Consider the following 19,073-nt stretch of genomic DNA (forward strand, 5'->3'; position numbering starts at 1 on the left):
CACTCCCTCATGTATAATCCTTTAACAAGGCCTGTCAAAATTTCACTTCTATAATATCTCTTGTATATGTTCTCTTCTCTCCTTTGACACTTCCATGACTTTAGTTCTAGTTTTTATTATCTCATGCCCAGATTATTGCAATAGCCTACTGGTGGGTCTGCCTTCCTCAAGTCTCTTCCCACTCTAATCAATCCTCCACTCAGTCATTAAAGTGACTTTTCTAAAGTGCAAGTCTAATCATGTCACCAAGCTACTCAATAAACTTCAGGGGTTTTCTTTTTCCTTCAGGATTGAAAACAAAATGCTGTTTGGCATTCAAAGCCCTTCATAACTCAGTCTCTTCCTACCTTTCCAGCCTTTTATACCTTACACTCTGATTTACTATTTACTTCTTAGTATTTAATCTACTGACTCTGGCCTCCTGGCTGTCCCATGAACAAGTCCCTCCATCTTTCACTTCCAAGCATTTTCTCTGGCTATTTCTCATGCCTAGAACACTCTCCTCTATCCTGACTACTGACTTCACTGGTTTATTTTAAGGACCAGCTAAAATCCTACCTCCTACAGACAACTTTCCCCAATCCCTAATAATTCCAGTATTATCCTTCTGTTAATTGTGTCCATTTATCCTTGTATATACATTGTTTTGTGTGTATTTGTTTGGATGTTGTCTTCTCCATAGACTGTAAATTCTTTGAAAGCAGGGACTGCTTTTACCTCTTTTTGTAGCTCCAGTATTTACTGCTTAACATAATGACTGACACATTGTATACACTTAATGTTTTTATGATTAAAATTTTCTGGAGACTATCTTAATTTATAATTAATTACTAAATAATAAAAATTGGGCCAGAGAGAAAGAAGATCGCTTGTGGCCATCTGAGGGCTGGACTGGATTGCCCACTTACTCCTTCTGATTCCAAGGCAAAAAGCCCTGCTTCTTCCTATTACTCCAATTTATGTTTTTCATGATGTCCTTTTCCCAAGCCTTTCTGATTAGAGCACTCCAACCTTACTCTGGACAAAAGGTGGCTCTTCTAGATGCCAGAAGTCACATAGGTAAAGAGACAAGGGTCCCCACAAGATGCTAGAAATCTTGGAACCTTCAGAATGATTGCACAGTGTGTATATCTACATTTCTCTATCATACCATATTAAGGGACTTGTCCACAGATAAACAGAAAGCTTTGTCTCTACCCTTGTTCAGCAAGAGATCAAGGGAAGAAGCATGTTATAAACTTCAGTAACCTTTTTTTTCCCTTTAAAATCCAAAAGTTGTCTTGGGATGCTAAAAATGGGATATAGGCTAGTTTTAAATTTCCAGGATATTACTAATTGACCAATTGATTGTTAGCTGTTGAGCAAGTCTTAAAATCTCTTAAGGCTACATGTCTTTTATATGTAAAATCCAGTAGAGGTCATTTAATTTGTTGGACTAAATAACCTCTAAAATTCCTTCTTGCCCCAGATTTCCAATTCAATATTCTTAATAGCTCTTCTTTCTCCAAATCCTATGATTACATAAGGTTGATCTCAGCATTTCTTTCTCTTCCCCCAACTCTAATAAATGGCATTTTCTTCCCCAAGTAGGTGCCTGAATTGAAATCCTAAAGTACTCCTCAGGGGTCATTATTACCAAGTTCATCCTCTCCCCAAATTAACTTAACTTATGATCTATCACAAACTCAAGTCTTTTGGGCCTTTCATAGTGTTTAAGATTGTTGTTTAGTTGTGTCTGAATCTTCATGACTCCATTTGAGATTTTTTTGGTAAAGATAACTGGAATGGCTTCACATTTTCTCCAACTCATTTTATAGATGAAGAAATTGAGGCAAACAGTTAAGTAACTTACCCAGGGTCACACTGTTAGTAATGTCTGAGGCCAGATTTGATCTCAGTCTTCCTGAGAACTGGCAGTAGTTCTGTCCATTGTGCTGCCTAACTGCCCCGTGTCTAAGAAAGTAACCATTTGATCTGTTAAATATGTAACCAAAATGCAGTGCCATTTAGTCAGATTGTTATTATAGGTCGAAATATGAGAAGGAAGAGGGACTTTTTCCTCAATTCCACCTTTGGAATTTTTGTAGGCATATCAGATTCTTTCCCCATCTTCTCTCTTAGCCAGCTAGCCTGGGGACATGACTATCCCTTAGCCAAAGTCTCTATTTTGCCCCAAATGAGGAGCCAGGAACAGACCAGTTTAAAAAACAAAATAAAACAAAGAATGGAGTGAATTTTGTCTTCAGGCCAGCTACTTTTGAGAAAAATGCCATCTCCTCACTTTACCACCTAAGTCTTGACTGAATAACTTAAGGTAAAAGGTCCTGAGTTACATGGTTCAATTTCTCTCCAATTGAGAAACTTATAGTTCTTAATAAAACAAAACTGTAGGATGATGTGATGATTATAGCTCAAAGCCCTAAATGCAAGATGAAATCATAACTATTTGGACCTCCATCTTATTTAGTTCTAGGTACTACAAGCTATTCACAGATCTCTTTCATTACAATCCCTTGTACAACCTAAGAGTAACAAATCTTTATTTATTTTTATGGGAAATTTTTACTTAATTAGTCAATTTAGAATATTTTTCCTTGATTACAAGAATCATGTTCTTTCCCTCCATTTCCCTCACCTCCCTCCCATAGCCAACACACAACTCCACTTGGTTTTACATGTGTCATTGACCAAGACCCATTTCCATATTATTGATATTTGCACTAGGGTGATCATTTAGAGTCTATATCCCCAATCATATCCCCTTTGACCCATGTAATCAAACACTTGTTTTTCTTCTGTTTCTATTCCCACAGTTCTTCTTCTGAATGTGGATAGTGTTCTTTCTTCTAAATCCCTCAGAATTGTCCTGGATCATTGCATTGCTACTGGTAAAGAAGTGAATTACATTCAATTGTACCACAATGTATCAGTCTCTGTGTACAATGTTCTCCTGGTTCTGCTCCTTTCACTCTGCATCATTTTATGGAGGCCGGTCCAATTCACATGGAATCAAGAACAAATCTATAGAAGTAATGACCAGCCATAGTTTTATATGAAAAAAATCAAGAATTCAGAAAAGTTTAAAAGAGCAATTCTTCCTGACTTTAGTCATTGGGGAAGGAGAGTTAGACCTTCACTGATCTTTTGCTGATTTCAATTAGTTTCAGTGGGTAGCTTCAGTCCACCAGTCTTTTCTGATCAGCAGAGGGGCCACTCAAGGCAAATGTACAACACTCAAACTCTGGTCTCTGAACCTGAATCACAAAACCGAATAACCAACCAACCACCTGTAGGAGCTTCTCTTTGATAATCTCTGAACTGTTCCACATATTGGGTCCTGTTGCTGCTCTTTTCATTCTGTTCTGAAAATGAATCTTTCAGTCATCTCTGCTCAGAATTCTCCCCAGTGAACTTTCATGGCCTTTCTTCTTTGAGGTGTTTGTGTGTATGTACATATGTGTGCATTCCTATTTTCCTACATGTTTAACACATATTGTCTGTTAGAACTGTAATTGGTAAAGGTCGATACCTACAGGAAAAGTCAATCTAGACTAAATATCCACTTGTATTCCTTCCTAAGTTCTGGAATTTTTTATTTTTGTAAAATGATCTATGGTTTATTTCATACCTGAAACTACATAGCATAGGATGAAAGTTAAATCGGTACTTGATAGAATAAAGATAATCACTTAGCATCTCATTTAATCAATCAATCACCTGAGATTCCATTCATAGAAAACATCAACAATACATTCAATGCGTAGTTATCAACACAATGGAGTTTATACTTCACCTGGTCATGTGTAAAAATATGCATTTCAGTAAACAAAAAAAATATCCAGAAAAGATATTAGAGTGGCATCTGTGGAGGAATAAAAGAATAAGAAAAACATTTATGAATGCCATAAAGTCAGAGGAGAATGGGGAGGGGTGGCTTTATATATATATATATATATATATATATATATATATATATATAAGAGCATATGAACAAGAAGAGTGAAATACTTGGACTTTATGTACCCATTAATCATTTCATATCACTTTTAGCTGGAAATATGTGTGAAGTACTTGGATAAATCCAGGTTTACTCTGTTATCTAAGTCCTTAAGAGGAAGGCCATGACAAAATGAAGGCGAAGGATAGGGGATTGTGAATAGCAAATGTTAAAACATTATCTATAGATACACACATTACATGTTTGTTTTTGTATGTATTATGTCAGTTTATGGTTGATCAAAGGCCATATCATGGTACATTTTGAAGTTGCCAGTTTAAATTAAGAGGTTTGATAGAATTAATATTTCAATATAGAATAGTAATTGAGGAGCTGTACCTCTTTTTTGTTTTGTTTTTCATGGAAGAGATTCAGTAGCAGTAACAGCAGCAGTAACAGTTCTATCACTTAAGCAATAATTATATAAACTCTTTCTCTGGGTGATATGGCATCTGAAATATAGGAAGATCATTTGTGAAATACACAGTGAAGCAGATGGCCATGAAGAGAGCCAATTGGATTGCATAATAAACAATGCAAATTAAGAAATCCATAGTTAATTAGAGAAGATTAAGGGCACTTAAAGGGGACAGGAAGACCTAGGGACCTTTCCAAACAAAAGATTAGCTCATTGGTTCTGTGCCATATTCTGCCCTCCACTGTGAAGCTAATGAAAGGACAGGGGTTGTGTAGAGCAGACAGAAAGACACCATTGAATGTTATCTTCTATAGTCTAAATCCCTTGATTAAACAGGCAGGGACAGAATGTCATAAATTCTTGTGTAATTCAGTCATGAGAGCAAGGGCATTCCTCTCCTTTGTACTGTGGGATATATGAAGCCCTTATTAACTATTAAGATAATTTTTTAAGCTGCCCTCCAGGAATCTGAACGCGGGACTCTTCTCTTCCTTCCACCTTCTCCCTTGTTATTTTAATCTACTTCCACAGGTTTAACTTGTCTTTACTCAGATGATCTACAATTCTTTATATCCGCCCTTCAACTTTCTCCTGAACTTCAATCCTGCATCACCAACTGAATGCTACATATATCCATCTGGATGTCCTCTTAGTGCTTCAAACTCAATGTGTCCCAGATGGAACTAATTTTTTTTACTTCCTAAACTACCTTTTGTCCAAATAGCCTCTCATCTACTCAGATTTGTAACCTCAGAGTCATCTCTTCTCTCCCTCACTTCCCAAATTCAAAGACTGGCCAATTCTTCTAAATTTTATTTCAACAATTTCTCTCATATCTAGCTCAATCTTTATATCCAAATAGCTAAAAGCCTAATTCAGACTCTACATGCTTATAATTCTCTCCCTCTATTTGGCCTCTATCCTTTTGATCTGCTCTCTTTCCAATCAATTGTTCACACAGGAGCCAAAATAATTTTCCTAAAGAATAAGTCTGATCATGTTGCTCTCTTGTTCAAAAATGTGTGGTTCCTTATTGCCTCTAGGAAAAAAAGAGGTACAAACTACTAAGCCTGACACTAAAATACTTTCACATTAGCTCCAATTTATCTTTCTATTCTGACCTCAAATTTATACCCTGGCACAAGGTTTTTTTTTTAAACCCTTACCTTCCCTCTAGGAATCAATACTGTGTATTGGCTCCAAGGCAGAAGAGTGGTAAGATTAGGCAATGGGGGTCAAGTGACTTGCCCAGGGTCACACAGCTGGGAAGTGTCTGAGGCCAGATTTGAACCTAGGACCTCCTATCTCTAGGCCTGGCTCTCAATCCACTGAGCTATCCAGCTACCCCCTCTGGCACAAGGTTTTACCAGATGAGTATTAGTTGAAGGAATTGGGGATTTTCATCTTAGAGAGAAGACTGAGCTAGGATATGAAAAAAAATGTTTTTTTTGTCTTTTTTTTATGGCGTTGATTAGATTGGTGCCTGGTTTGAGAAGGAAGATCAAGGACCAATATGTGAAAGTTGAAATTGGGTAAAATTAAGATTGATTAAAGGGCAAGTTTCTAACAATTGGAACTATCCCAAAGTGGAGTGATCTGGCCCAGGAGATTGTAGATTTCTAAGCTAGATAATTCTTTAAGCAAATATTAGAAGACTTGTATTGGTTTCTTTGGGTGTGGTTTCAAGGAAATTCTTGTTCTGGAATTGGTTGTTCTAGATGGTCTTTGAGTTTACCTTCTACTCTGAAATTCTGTGATTGGTTTCTATAACAAGAATGTTTGTATATACAGAGTTCAGTTCTTTTGGTGCTATTCCATTGCATTTAGCCATAACCATGTCACACATAGAATACTCTTCCTCTTCTGAAGTTAATGCTAAGAAACTAAAAACTGTAATTCTTAATAATGGTTTCTCCCTCTTTACCAACCTGCCACTTTGAGAACAGAAGTAGGCTCAAGGGCCATTTCTTGTTTTCTTTGTTTTATGTGTTGTCTTGGCCACATAATTCATTATTCATTTTCCAACTTGCTAGTGATGATTTTTTCCTTTGTGAGTAGGCTTGGTCCTCAGGTAATAGATAGAATTTATCACTGGAACATATTGAAACCATATTTAGTGTAGAGGAACTTTTCATGGTTGGAAATGCACTGGCATAACCTTTAAGAACCCAAGGTAACATTCTCATCACAATCAGATCCTGGAGTGGATTTTTGCAGAGGAAATACCTTTCCTTCATTTGTATTTTCCAAGATGCTTGGTATATTAGCTACATAGCTACTTTTTCAAAAGAGTTCACCAAAATATATATTATTCTCACTGATGAAGGTGGTGAGTTTCCCATAACAGACCAAAACTTGAACTCTAATTTTAACAGAAGTCACACAATCTGTTGCTAGGCAAAGATTTACAGGTTTTTTTTTTAAGCTTTGTAGGGTCATCCAGTGTTTGAACTCGATTGGTACAGTCTTCTAGAATAGAGGACTCATTTTCTGCACACTAAACCTTAAGTCATGATGCAATCTTAGATTAGAACTTTTATGGAGGAAGTAGTTAATAAAGTTTGGGCAATGAGGTGGTGCAGTGGATGTAGAATCAGGAAAACCTGAGTTCAGATCTTGCTTCAAACATTTATTGGTCATGGGATGTTGGGCAAGTAAGTCAAGGATGTTTTCTGGGGCCTTAGTTACTTAATTTCTAAAATGAGAAGATTAGAATGGATGGACTCTGAAGTCCCTTATATATCAACATCTATGGTCATATGAATAGAAAGAGGCAGGATGATAATTCAATTAGCAGGGTGGCAGGACCCTAGTGTGCCATATAACTGCTTAGTGCTCCTAGGCAATTCTCCAAGACTATGATTTTCAGACTTTGATGGTTAGAGGAAATTTCTTACTGGGAGTTCATTATATCAGTGAAACTACATTTGATGTAAATGCAACAAAACCAAACCAATGACCAAAACCCAAGAGATATTTTTAGGGAATATGAGTAAAAAACATGAAAATTTAATATGTATTATATATATATATATATGATTTATATAATTATTTAATGCCTTTATAGGAATGATTTTTGAATTCATGTAGCACCAGGTCCTAAATGAAATCTCTGGTTTTACATAAACCAGATTCATTTTTAGAGGCTTTTCCTAAATTCATATTTTTTTGACATATCTTTAAATGTAAGCAGTGACCCAAACTTTAGGCTCTGAGTTTATACAGATTAGCCTTAATCTTGGGCACTTTTCAATGATCTCTCTTTGGTTCATGATCAAACTTTTTGATTTTCCCAAGAGAATAAGTGATTGATTTATATGTATTTTTAGTACATTAAAATGTAAATATATATTTATTTATACAATATAAATTTAGAATGCATTATAAGTTATAAATTTATTTTAATAAATAAAATTACTTAAATATATTTCTTTATTGATTATATTGCTAGAATTGGAAAATAATGTCTAAATGTAAAAAAAAATGTCTCTTAGCTTAAGCATACACACTTAGACTAGCAGGGATCAAACATAGAAGAGGAGTTATTACACACTTGCACCACTCTCCCATGCAGAAAAAAAAATGACTTATAAACACACTATTAAATTCTCCTTTTCTCCTTTATTGGCTCTAATTTACCAGTGACTTATGTAGTCCTCCAAATTTACAGTATTACCCATGAGAGGAAACTCTACACAGGCTAATATGGGTACCTAGGATAGGATAGAAAAAAAAGAGAAGTCCTTCAATGAAACCTTGGAAACATCCACAGGTGAGTAATAATATAGGAGTTGGGTCTAGCTATCAGAGATTTATATACTGAGGTATTTTTAAACACTTAGTACTTAGAAACTTTCATTAGGGTAGTGTTCCCTGCTGGTTCCAGGAGAATATTTTTTAGCTTTAATTGGGTATTAGAACATTTTTTTTTTTGGTAAGACTTAGAGAATGGAGATGGCATTTCTTATCTACTCCTTTGCATCTCTAAGAGGAAAACTCCTCTAAATTAAATCAATATACTTTATACTCAGAGTTGGGTTGTTCTGGATATGGTGAGCCATTAAATAAAGTTATCATTAAAAAAGAAATTCATTTTGTTTTAATGTGTGGGAAATTATAAACCACTAATTGGAAACCATTTTCAAGTAAGCCTGTATACAATAAGAACATGAATTTCTTATAAATTAAGATTTAAAAAGTATCAAACCAGAACAACAAATAAAAATGAGATGAGACTATGGTGTGCAATCAATGCATTTGCAATTTTACTTATTTGATCAAACTGTTGCTCTTTGAAAAGTGGAAAATAGGCATAAGAATATTGATCTAGACTCTGTTTCTTAAGAAAATTTAACATATGGATATTAATCACCAGAGCAAGGAATTCAGAAGAGTCTAGCCAACCCTTGATATTTTTGGGGAAAACAACATCAATTTGGAGTATAAACTAATTTTAAAAATCTTATGATGGATAGTGGAAAATAAAACTGTGAGAAGTAATTGAGAGAAAAACAAGATTAAGTAAATCTTGTTTACTTGGTGAGAAATCCAACTAAGCAAAGTCATCCTTAATGTTTTAAGGACACCACTGAAAAAGGCAACAAACAGATGAAAAACAGATTTTTAAAGGTTTTTTTTTTAATAGACATAGAGCCTGGACTTATTTATCATTATGAACTCATAGTTTCTTAAAGTAATATTTAGACACATCTATACTGGGTATTGTTGACTTTTCAAAAACTCAATCAATATTATTAGACAGTAATTAAATGCCTATTAAGTGCCAGGTACTGTGCTAAGTTCTGAGCATTCAAAGAGGCAAACAGATTTATACATTTATTTGCTTCTCATTTGTCTATATATTTGTTTGCAGTTTGACTCCTCCATTAGATTGTAAGTTCCTTGAGGACAGGAACAGGCTTTTGCTTCTCTCTTTTTCCTTCCTCCCTCCATCTCTCCTTCTCTTCCTCCCTCTCTCTTGTTCTCTTCCTCTCTCTCTGTCTCTCTGTCTCTGTCTGTCTCCTTCTCCCTCCTTCTCTCCTTTCTTCCCTCCCTCCCTCCTTCCCTTTTCAGGATAAATAGGAAATAATTAACAGAGAGAAGGCAGTAGTTTTAAGAGGGATGGAGAAAAGCTTCATATAAAAGTTGGTGTTTTAGTTGAGACTTAAAGAAAGCCAAGTAAATCAGTAGGTAGAGTAGAGGAGGGAATGTATATCAGACGTGAGGGACAGCCAGAGAAAATTCTCAGAATTAAGAAATTTAGTGTCTTATTCATGTAATAGCCAGGAGACTAGTGCCAGTGGATCGAAGAGGATTTGGGAGGGAGTAAGGTGTAAGAAGACTGGAAAGGAAGGAGGGGGTTAAATTATGAAAGGTTTTGAATACCAATAGAACATTTTGTATTTGATACTAGAAGTAGTAGGGAGCAACTGGAATTTATTGAGAAGGTGGGTACCATGATAAGACCTCATTTGGGTGGCCAAATGGTATATGGATTGGAGTGGGGAGAGATTTGAGGCAGGCAGACCCTTCAGTAGGCAATTGCAGTAGTTTAGGAGTGAGGTATAAGGGCTTGAATCAGAATGATGACAGAGACAGAGAAGAGAAGGAGGCTTATACAAGAGATATATGCAAGGAATAAATCAATAGGCCTTGGCTACAGTTTGGGTATGAGATGGAGAGCAAGGAATCCAGGATAAGTTCTAGGTTGTCAGTCTGCATAGCCACAGTCTGGGAGGATGGTGTTGCCCTCTTACAGTGACTGGGAAGGCAGGGGGCTGGGAAGTTTTAGGGCAAAAGATAATGAGTTCTGTTTTGGACATGTTTACTTTTATGTATCGACTTTAAAAATTTTGTTTGTTTTGTGGACTCTTTTGGCAGGCTGATGAAGCCTGTGGACTCCTCTTTTGTTGGTCAGTCATTTCAGTTATATATGCCTCTTTGTAACCCCATTTGCTATTTTCTTAGTAGAGATACTGGAGTGGTTTGTCATTTCTTTTTTTAGTTCATTTTATAGTTGAAGAAACCAAGGTGAACAGGATAAAGGATTTGTCCAGGGTCACATAGCTGATAAGTATCTAAGGCAAGATTTGAACTCATTAGGATGGTCTGAGAAGAGACCCCAAACTCTTATCTACTGGACCACCTAGCTCTCCAATGTTTTTACATGTTTAGAGCATCAAGGGTTCTTCAAGGTCACATAGTCATTATATGGCAGAAGTGGGACTTGAGCCCAAGATTTTTTGGGTTTCAAGGCCAGCCCTTTTTCTATTATACCACTCATTGTCTCAGTGATCTTTGCAACAAATTCCTTTCCTATCAATGCCCTCTAATTTGGATTGTAGCATTAGTCTCTGAATTGCTAAATGAGGAAGTAGAAATGATAAGAAGACAATGGCATGGGAAAAGAGCTGGATAAGTCCTAATATACAATGAGTTGGTCGATGTCATTTTGGAGGTCACACAATTCTGAGGGCTTTGAGAAATTGATTCTCAAGTGTTTATAAGAAAGGGAGACAATCAAAGGGTTGGGAAAAATACTCTTAGATCTTATTACTAAAAAAGATGATGAAGAGAATATTAGTCAGGAAATAATTTTCTATAGCAGACCACTTTTTTAAATCACAGAGCTCATAGAAAGGAGCAGGGATTACAAGAGCCCTCTGTGTTCATTTACTGTAGCTACAAAAAATTGATTTGGTGGTATAAAATGCAATTCAAAAAGATTCCCCCCAACAAGGTATCTCCCAGGCATATGTGAAAAAGTCCCAAGGTTCTTGGGAAGATACAACAATAGAGATGCATTTGTTTGAGGACTCTCATTGTAAAAATTAGGGGAAAAATAAAACATGGAAATTATAGTAGTCAGCAATGTTTGCCATCATCATGGAGGATGCCCATCATTAAGTCTAAAATGACAGAGGGCTCCTCTAGAAATGATAAAGTCCTACCAGTGTCCCTAGTTGCAGATAGAGAAAGAATTGGAACATAGCAGAGACTACTAAAAGTGATCAATAATCATTCAAAAGCATTTGTGTGAATTATCTTTACTGAGGAAAAAATAGTAGATAAATCTCCGTCTCGAGACTGAGGAGAGGGAGAAGGAACAGGAAAATACATCATTTTCAGACCATTGAATATAGTGGCCAAGAGAGGGAGGAGGAAAGTTTCCCTCTGTTTACTTGCTCTGGGTTCAGTCTCTCTTCTCTTTATTCCAACCACATCTTGGGTCTCTCCAAAATCGTGGTGATTTCCAAATCTTATCCCCTCTGTACCCAAACTTTGTGCAGGCTGACAAAACAACTGGTGTTTTCAGAAAAGAGAGGATTTCTTCCTGAAAAATTGTGGGTGGGGCTATACTTTCTTGATAATGGTCTTACCCTTGATTCAGAGGGCTGAGATATGGTCTCTATGCTAGAGTAAAGTTCCACTTTGCCTTCCCAGCTTAAATCCTCTAACTTCTTCTAGCTAGAGACACAAATAACCATTAGATAGTAAATTGTGGCCAGTATTTATCACCCATTACTGATCAGAAAGTTATCTGATGACCAAGAGATAAAAGGCTTCGTATGCCATTATCAAACCATAGGCAATCAGTTCTTCTAAATTGTCTTACATTATTGATGAGCAAAAATGATAAGAAAAATTTGTAGGTGATTTAAAAAATGCTGTTGTTTGAACCAAAGAAAAATCCATTTAAACTTCTCCAAATAGGCAATAAATTTTAGGCTTGCAGGCTAAGATAGCACCTGTCTATTTATCATCTCAAAGTGCAATCCAGATGGAAGATGGAAAGGTCCTTGAGGACTTAAAGTCATCTACTCACAGTGATTTCTTATAATCTTTTTCTAAACCCTGTCTCCTAACATTACTGAGTGCTTCACTTCCAGGAGAAATAGGATCTTAAAAAACAAAAGCGACTAAGCAAACTCATTTGCATCTGGCATCTTCTGCTGATTTAAACAAAACAAAACAAAGCAAAACTATACCCTCACCAGATAGCAAGGATATAAATCTCCATTATTGGTGTAGAAGGCTACCATAGATTTAAATGTGTAGAACTCCTTGGAGACAGGGATCTTAGGATAATTTTGGATCCTGCCAGCAGTGTTTAGTGAGATGGTTCAATGATATGGATAATTCTGGATTCATTCTCTCCCAACCTAGCTCTGCTCCCTCTTTCCCCGTTACTCGGAAAGCAGGAAGCATAAGGAGTAACGAAATCTGTCGGATTTCACTGCCTGGAAGGGTAGGCAGTGAATCATCTTTCAGCAGTCCTGAGAAGTGTTCACACACCCCAACCCCAATAATTTCTGACAATTTCATACAGAAGAATGCATAAATCTAACTTCACTTTCATGTAGCTTGCATCTAGCCATGCAAAGCAAGACACACCAGATGAGGATAATTTATCAGAATATGTAATTCAGCTCCAGTGTATCTATCTGTGAAGTAGCAAGTAAGCTTTGTTGATTGTGATGGGGACCGATACAGCAAATGCAATTATTTCAAGCGGCTTTTATCTCCATGGTGTGCTTTCCTGCGGGGGGATGGTAACTTCCACTGCTAGAAGAAGCAATGGATTTATCCTGATTCAGTTCAAAGAAAATAGAGTTTTGAAGCCTGATCATGCAGCCCTCCTGTATTGATTCATAAAGCAGCACAATCAGGCAATGAGCATGATTCTTCATTATCTAGAAACATAAGCTTTTAGGATAGACTGTAGTCCTGGATTTCACCTTCTTCTGTTAACAATTCAATTCATCTCAACAATTATTAACCTGACTAGGTGTCAGGAAATGGAGCTGAAGACAAGCTGATCATCTTCATAAATAACAAATCTGTTTTGATAAAGAACTGAGTCCTGGGACAGTGTGCAGCTACATTTTTGTACCTGGGTGAAACACCACAAACTATCCTTGAGGAAAAACAAGGTAATATTTATATCACTCTTTAAGGTTTGCAAAGCAATGCACATATGTCAGCTCACTTGAGCCTCATAACAACCCTGCAAGGTAGATGGTATTATTCTTCCTATTTTACAGATGAGGGAACTGAGGCACAGAGAATTTATGTGACTTGCCCAGAATCATGTAGTTCATGTTTGAGGCAGGAATTAAGGGGTTATAATCTTTAGAATTTTCTTAATTTAATTTTACTTTTTACATTTTTCATGAGGGTAGAAAACTCAAGACAAATCTGTATAAAATTAGGATTTGTTCTAAATAAGGCTGTATTTTCCCAATTCTGGCTTGCATAAAAATTAAGTTTGTCCTATGAGCCCATGGTACCATAGGCACCTTTTTTTTTTTAAACCCTTACCTTCCCTCTTGGAATCAATACTGTGTATTGGTTCCAAGGCAGAAGAGTGGTAAGGGCTAGGCAATGGGGGTTAAGTGACTTGCCCAGGGTCACACAGCTGGGAAGTGTTTGAGGTCAAATTTGAACCTAGGACCTCCCCTCTCTAGGCCTGGCTCTCAATCCACTGGGATACCCAGCTGCTCCTACCCCCCCACCCCATAGGCACCGTTTAAGACTTGGAAAGTCTTAGTAACAGGAGAAGCATTTTTAAACAAATATTTCAGTGTCTTTATTGTGTTTTCCCTTCATACCCCACCGAAACCAAATCCCAAACAAAAAAAATCAACACACATAATGAAGGACCTTTTATTAGATATACTTACTGCTTGTTGGACTCTGATTTGTTTCTTGTATCTTTTCCTTTGTGTCTCAAATCTACAGTGAGGTATAAATCTCTCTGAAAAGCACACCTTCCTATTCTATGCCACTTATTGCATCCGGAGTTTCCCTGACTATGGAGAGGATCCTTAGAAGCAAATGATGGAAGGAAATCTTTGGGAGTATTCCTTCCCAAAGAGTTTCCATTTTGACCTGGGCTTGGTTTCCTTGTAGCTAGACAACACTTAGGCTGATACAGTGGCTCATCAATCTCAGCTCCTCCTTAACTGAAGAAGAACCAATTTACTGCATTTGTTTGCTGTCCTAAATTTCTGAACCTTCTTGAACTCCTGTAATTTACTATGATGTCTTCTACAAAAAGTATCACAAAATCTTTTTTTTTCCCAGTAGAATTAATGCTCCTTGTGGGTAGAAATTGTTTTGTCACTCTAACTCAAGTTTGTTTGCTGAATCAAATGGTATTCTTTACTCTTATTTTTCTTTTAAAAGTAAATGTTAATTTTGTGTATATAATGCCTCCATTTTCTACTACCTCCTCCCATCTATGTCTTTCTCAGTGATCTCTTTCTCTTTCTTATCATATCACCCCATCTGTCTTTTTGTCTGTCTCTGAAGGTATGCATCTGGAAGATGGAGGACTATAGTATATATAGATTCATGAGCAAACCTCTTCAATTCATCTAGGAATGTCGTCTCTAGAAAAAATCCATAAGGAGACTACTGATACCTAATGGGAGGAACAGAGAAATGAGAACTGAAATATTACCTTTAAAATTAACTCATTAAATTCATGTTAAAATTTAATAATTTCTTTGTAATACAGTTATTTTTCCTTTATCTGATATAGGTTATTCAATTATCTTAACTTTAGTTTTTGTCCAGTGTATTCACAAGTTCATAGTTGTGTTTTGTAAGTTATAATGAACTAAAGTCTTCTACCTATATTTTAAAGTATTTAAATTAATGTTTAAAAGGGAGCAGTTTTTGAAGATTTCAGGTCCTTTAGAAGACTTGCTGGTGCATGGAAGGGTCTAAATTTACTAGCAGTTAGATTATGTACCTCTAAGAAGGATGGTTGAAGAAATATCACAGGAAGCCACTGGTCACTTTCTTATTGCTCATCCAGAAACAAGAATATAAAATGAATGAAAAGAAATGCTTTGTGAGAGAGGAAAAGAAATGTTTCTAAAATTAAACAAAACAAATTTAAAAGGAGTTCAATAGAAAAATGTTTTCTTGCCAAATTATAATTCCTTTGAATTTCATTATTTCAATCCACTAGTTAAAAATAGATTTTTTAAAGTGGCTCTGGGAAGGATTCCTTGCATAAGTTATTTTGTTTTATAAAAGATGGAAATATTTCTTCTATTCTGCCACCATTTGGGAATTTTATAATATATATATATATATATAAATCTACAAAAAGATAAAACTTATCTATTCAATACTATATTATTTTTGTGTTCAGTAAAAGAAAAATGCATAGCATGCATTTCTGGACGTCTTACAGCACCAAAATTATTTTGATAAGGAATCTTATCTGGAATATGCAGAGTAGTAGTGTGGATAGTGAAAACACCTTAGAATCTGGACATTAGTTCAAATTCTGCCTCATCATACTGGGTGTTTGACCCTGGCAGGACTGTAACTTCTCAGTGCTCTAGACTATTCCAGGCAACTATGAAAGTTGCAGAAGAGGTGCCAGCTTGCATTGATGGAGTGAATTTCTTCAACCCGGAGTTCCCCATAACAGTGAAATCTTAGGTATGATCTTTATCTTCTAGGAATTTAGTGTGTCAGTAGCATCTTTTTGTTTCACTATACACATCAACAAATTCATCATAAGAACTCATTTCTCATTTTAAAAAGTACCAAAAAATGAGGATGACCTACAACATACCATAATACAGTCATTTGTTTCAGTTCTGTCTAACTCTTCATGACCTCATTAGGAGTTTTCTTAGCAATAATACTGAAATGGTTTCCATTTCCTTCTCCAGCTCATTTTACACATGAAAAAACTGAGGCAAACAGTTAAGTGACTTGCTCAGGATCAAACAGCTAGTAAGTCCTTGAGGCCAGATTTGAATTAGGGAAGATGAATCTTTTTGATTCCGGGCCCAGAACTCTACCTGCTTCATCACCAGCTAAAATTATGCTTCTTCTATTTAGCATGGGCAGGAAACCATCTCTTAAATGTAAGTAAATTTATAATATCTGAAATTTGTTGTTATTTATTAGTTATGTCCTACTTTTTATGACTTATTTTCTTTTTTCTTAAAAAGGATACTGGAGTAGTTTGCCATTTCCTTTTCCAGGTTATTATAAGAAAAGAGAGACAAAACAGGGTTAAGTGACTTGTCCAAGGTTGCACAGATATTGTGTGAAGCGAGCCAGCAGTGAATTATTGTGCCCATTTCCCCCACATCCCAGCCAATATTGAATTTATTCTAACTGTTGCATCTTTTGCCAGCTTAGTAGAGAAAGACTTGTCTTGTAGTCATTTTAATTTTCATTTCTCTAATTATTAATGATTTTGATTCATTTCAAATGGTTGTCAATAGGTTATATTTATTATTCCTCAACAAATAGTTACCAGCCATTGCTATTTTTTCTGATTCTTTCTGGAAGAATCTTTGTCTGATACCATCCAGGACCCTATCTTATTATTTTTTTATAAAAAAAGCAACTACTTTGACTATATATTGTTGTCATGGGGAATTACAGACTATTGTATAATAAGAAGTTTTTCTTAAGTGTGAAGAGTAAGTAAGGAATTAGAAGAGAAGGGAGAGATTAAACATTTATTTATGACCTTCTAAGTTCCAGATATGGTGATAATTTACCAATATTATCTCATTTGATCCACACAATAACCCTAAAAGGTAAGGGCTAATATTATCCTCATTTTATAGTTGAAGAAACTAAGTCAGACTGAGGTTAAGTGACTTGGCCAGGGTCACCTATCTAGTAAGTGTCAGAGGCCAGATTTGAATTTATGTCTTCTTGATTCCAGACAGAGCACTCTATCTACTGTGCCATCTTGCTGCCTCATAATACTAGAATTTATATAGCTCTTTTAAGGTTTGCAAAGAGCTGATCATTACAACTTCTGGAGACAGTTTCTATTAGATAGGTAGACCACTTTGGAGCCAGAAAGGCCCAAGTTAAATTCAGCCTCAGATATTTACTAGGTAAGCAACCTTGTGCAAGTCACTACTTAACTCTTATTTGCCTCAGTTTCCTCATCTGAAAAATGGGAATAATAATAGCACTGTCTCCCAGGATTTTTGTGAGAACTAAATGAAATAATAATTGTAATAACTTAGCAGAGTGCCTAGCACATAGAAAGGGTTATGTAAATGATAGGTGTTATTATTGTAAAGGGAGAGATACGCTGAAGAGCATTTGGGTCAAAGAGGAAAAGCAGAAATGGTCTTGTCACTGGAGTATACTACAGACCACCAGGCATTATTTAGTGGTACTGGGAGTGCTTAGAATTAGTGCAAAATTCACATTGAGTTGAATAGTATCTGGATTCAGGTGCTAAGTCTCTTTCCAAACACATTCTTCTACCTCTCATAAAATATATGCCTTCCCATGCCAAGATCCATTTTCTGATATTATAAGTTATAGCCCCAAACCAAAATCCTCTCCTTTGGTACCAGCTGTTCACTTTGTATAGCCTTCTCTTTTTCCGAAACCCCTCAACAAAGAGATCCAATTACCAGCTGTGTTCCCATGTCCTTGAGTTGGTGACATTACTTATTCCTTCACATATGAACAGAAATGGATGGTGATTGGTGGGCTTGACGACTCATGGCAGGCTTTCTGTCTTATCTTGGAATACATGGTCCCAAAAGAGAGCATCCCTGATTAGCCATGCTAGATGTTTCAGATGATGGTTTAGAGAACTGTTCCATTATTTTATTTTTTTGTCACCTCAAAACCTCCTAAGAAACTATAACAGCTTCATTTTCCATTATTGAAGTTATGGGAGATATCTAATACTTGCTTAAGAGACTCTGCTTTATCAGGCTTTTAATGTACACAATTATGTTTTAGTTATTTAATGTGGAGTATTTAAATCTAAATGACAGAAAGCTATGCTATAGTATTGTTCTATCAGGTTGTTGCAGGAAAATGATTGGCCAGTATATTGGTAAGGGAGTAGATCTGGACTTTAGACATCAACCTAAGGCAATATGTCTTTTAGATAGACTGTCCTCCATGCTTATTATGCTATCTCTTCCCATTTATACTTCTCAAAATACCTAGTTTCCTTCAAAACTCAGTTCCAGTATTATGTTCTATATGGAACCTTTTTTGACTCCCCTCTAACTGCTAGTGCATTGTCACTCAGTCAATCAATAAACATTTAGTGCCTACTGTGTTCCAGTCACTGTGATGAGTGCTTGGGATATAGAGAGAGCCATAAGACAGTCCTTGCTTTTCAGGCACTCATAGCCTAATGGAAGAGACAATATACAAACAAGCTATATACAGGAAAAACTGGAGATTTTAATGACCAGAAGGAGGGACTAAAATTAAGGTGGGGTTAAGGAATGGCTTCTCATAGCAAGTATGATTTTACTTGGAGCTTAAGGGAAGTCAGGGAAGCTAGGAGGTACATACAAAGATGGTGAGAATTCCACACATGGGGGATAGTTCATGAAAATGTTTGGAGTTGGGGGATATAGTGTAGTATATGAAGAACAGTAAGGAGGTTAGTGTAACCAGATCATAAGCTATCCTATGGTATTGGAGAATAAGATTGAAGAAGACTGGCAAGGTGGGAAAGGGCTATGTTTTGAAGGGATTTGAATACCCAAAAGATTTATTATTTGATCAAACTATACTTTATGAAGATAATTTGACAGTTGAATAGAGGATGGATTGGAGAGAGAAGACATTGTTGTAGTGGTCTAGGCATGGCATGATGAGGTATTGCACCAGGGT

The 19,073-nt window shown here is 36.1% G+C and overlaps 2 long non-coding RNA genes across 2 annotated transcripts in view; both read left to right on the top strand.

Moving 5' to 3' along the window:
* Positions 1-14,921, top strand: part of LOC103098248 (uncharacterized) — a 173,469-nt gene extending 158,548 nt beyond the window's left edge. Inside the window, exon 3 of the long non-coding RNA XR_008917758.1 lies at positions 14,730-14,921. This is a non-coding gene — a long non-coding RNA (uncharacterized LOC103098248). The remainder of the gene's footprint in view (positions 1-14,729) is intronic.
* Positions 14,922-15,567: 646 nt separating this feature from the next.
* The window catches only part of LOC107651733 (uncharacterized), a 34,500-nt gene continuing 30,994 nt past the window's right edge, over positions 15,568-19,073 (top strand). The window contains exon 1 of the long non-coding RNA XR_008917759.1: positions 15,568-16,312. This is a non-coding gene — a long non-coding RNA (uncharacterized LOC107651733). The remainder of the gene's footprint in view (positions 16,313-19,073) is intronic.

The sequence above is a fragment of the Monodelphis domestica genome, chromosome 3, assembly GCF_027887165.1.
Source record: "Monodelphis domestica isolate mMonDom1 chromosome 3, mMonDom1.pri, whole genome shotgun sequence".
Classification (NCBI taxonomy): Eukaryota; Metazoa; Chordata; class Mammalia; order Didelphimorphia; family Didelphidae; genus Monodelphis; species Monodelphis domestica.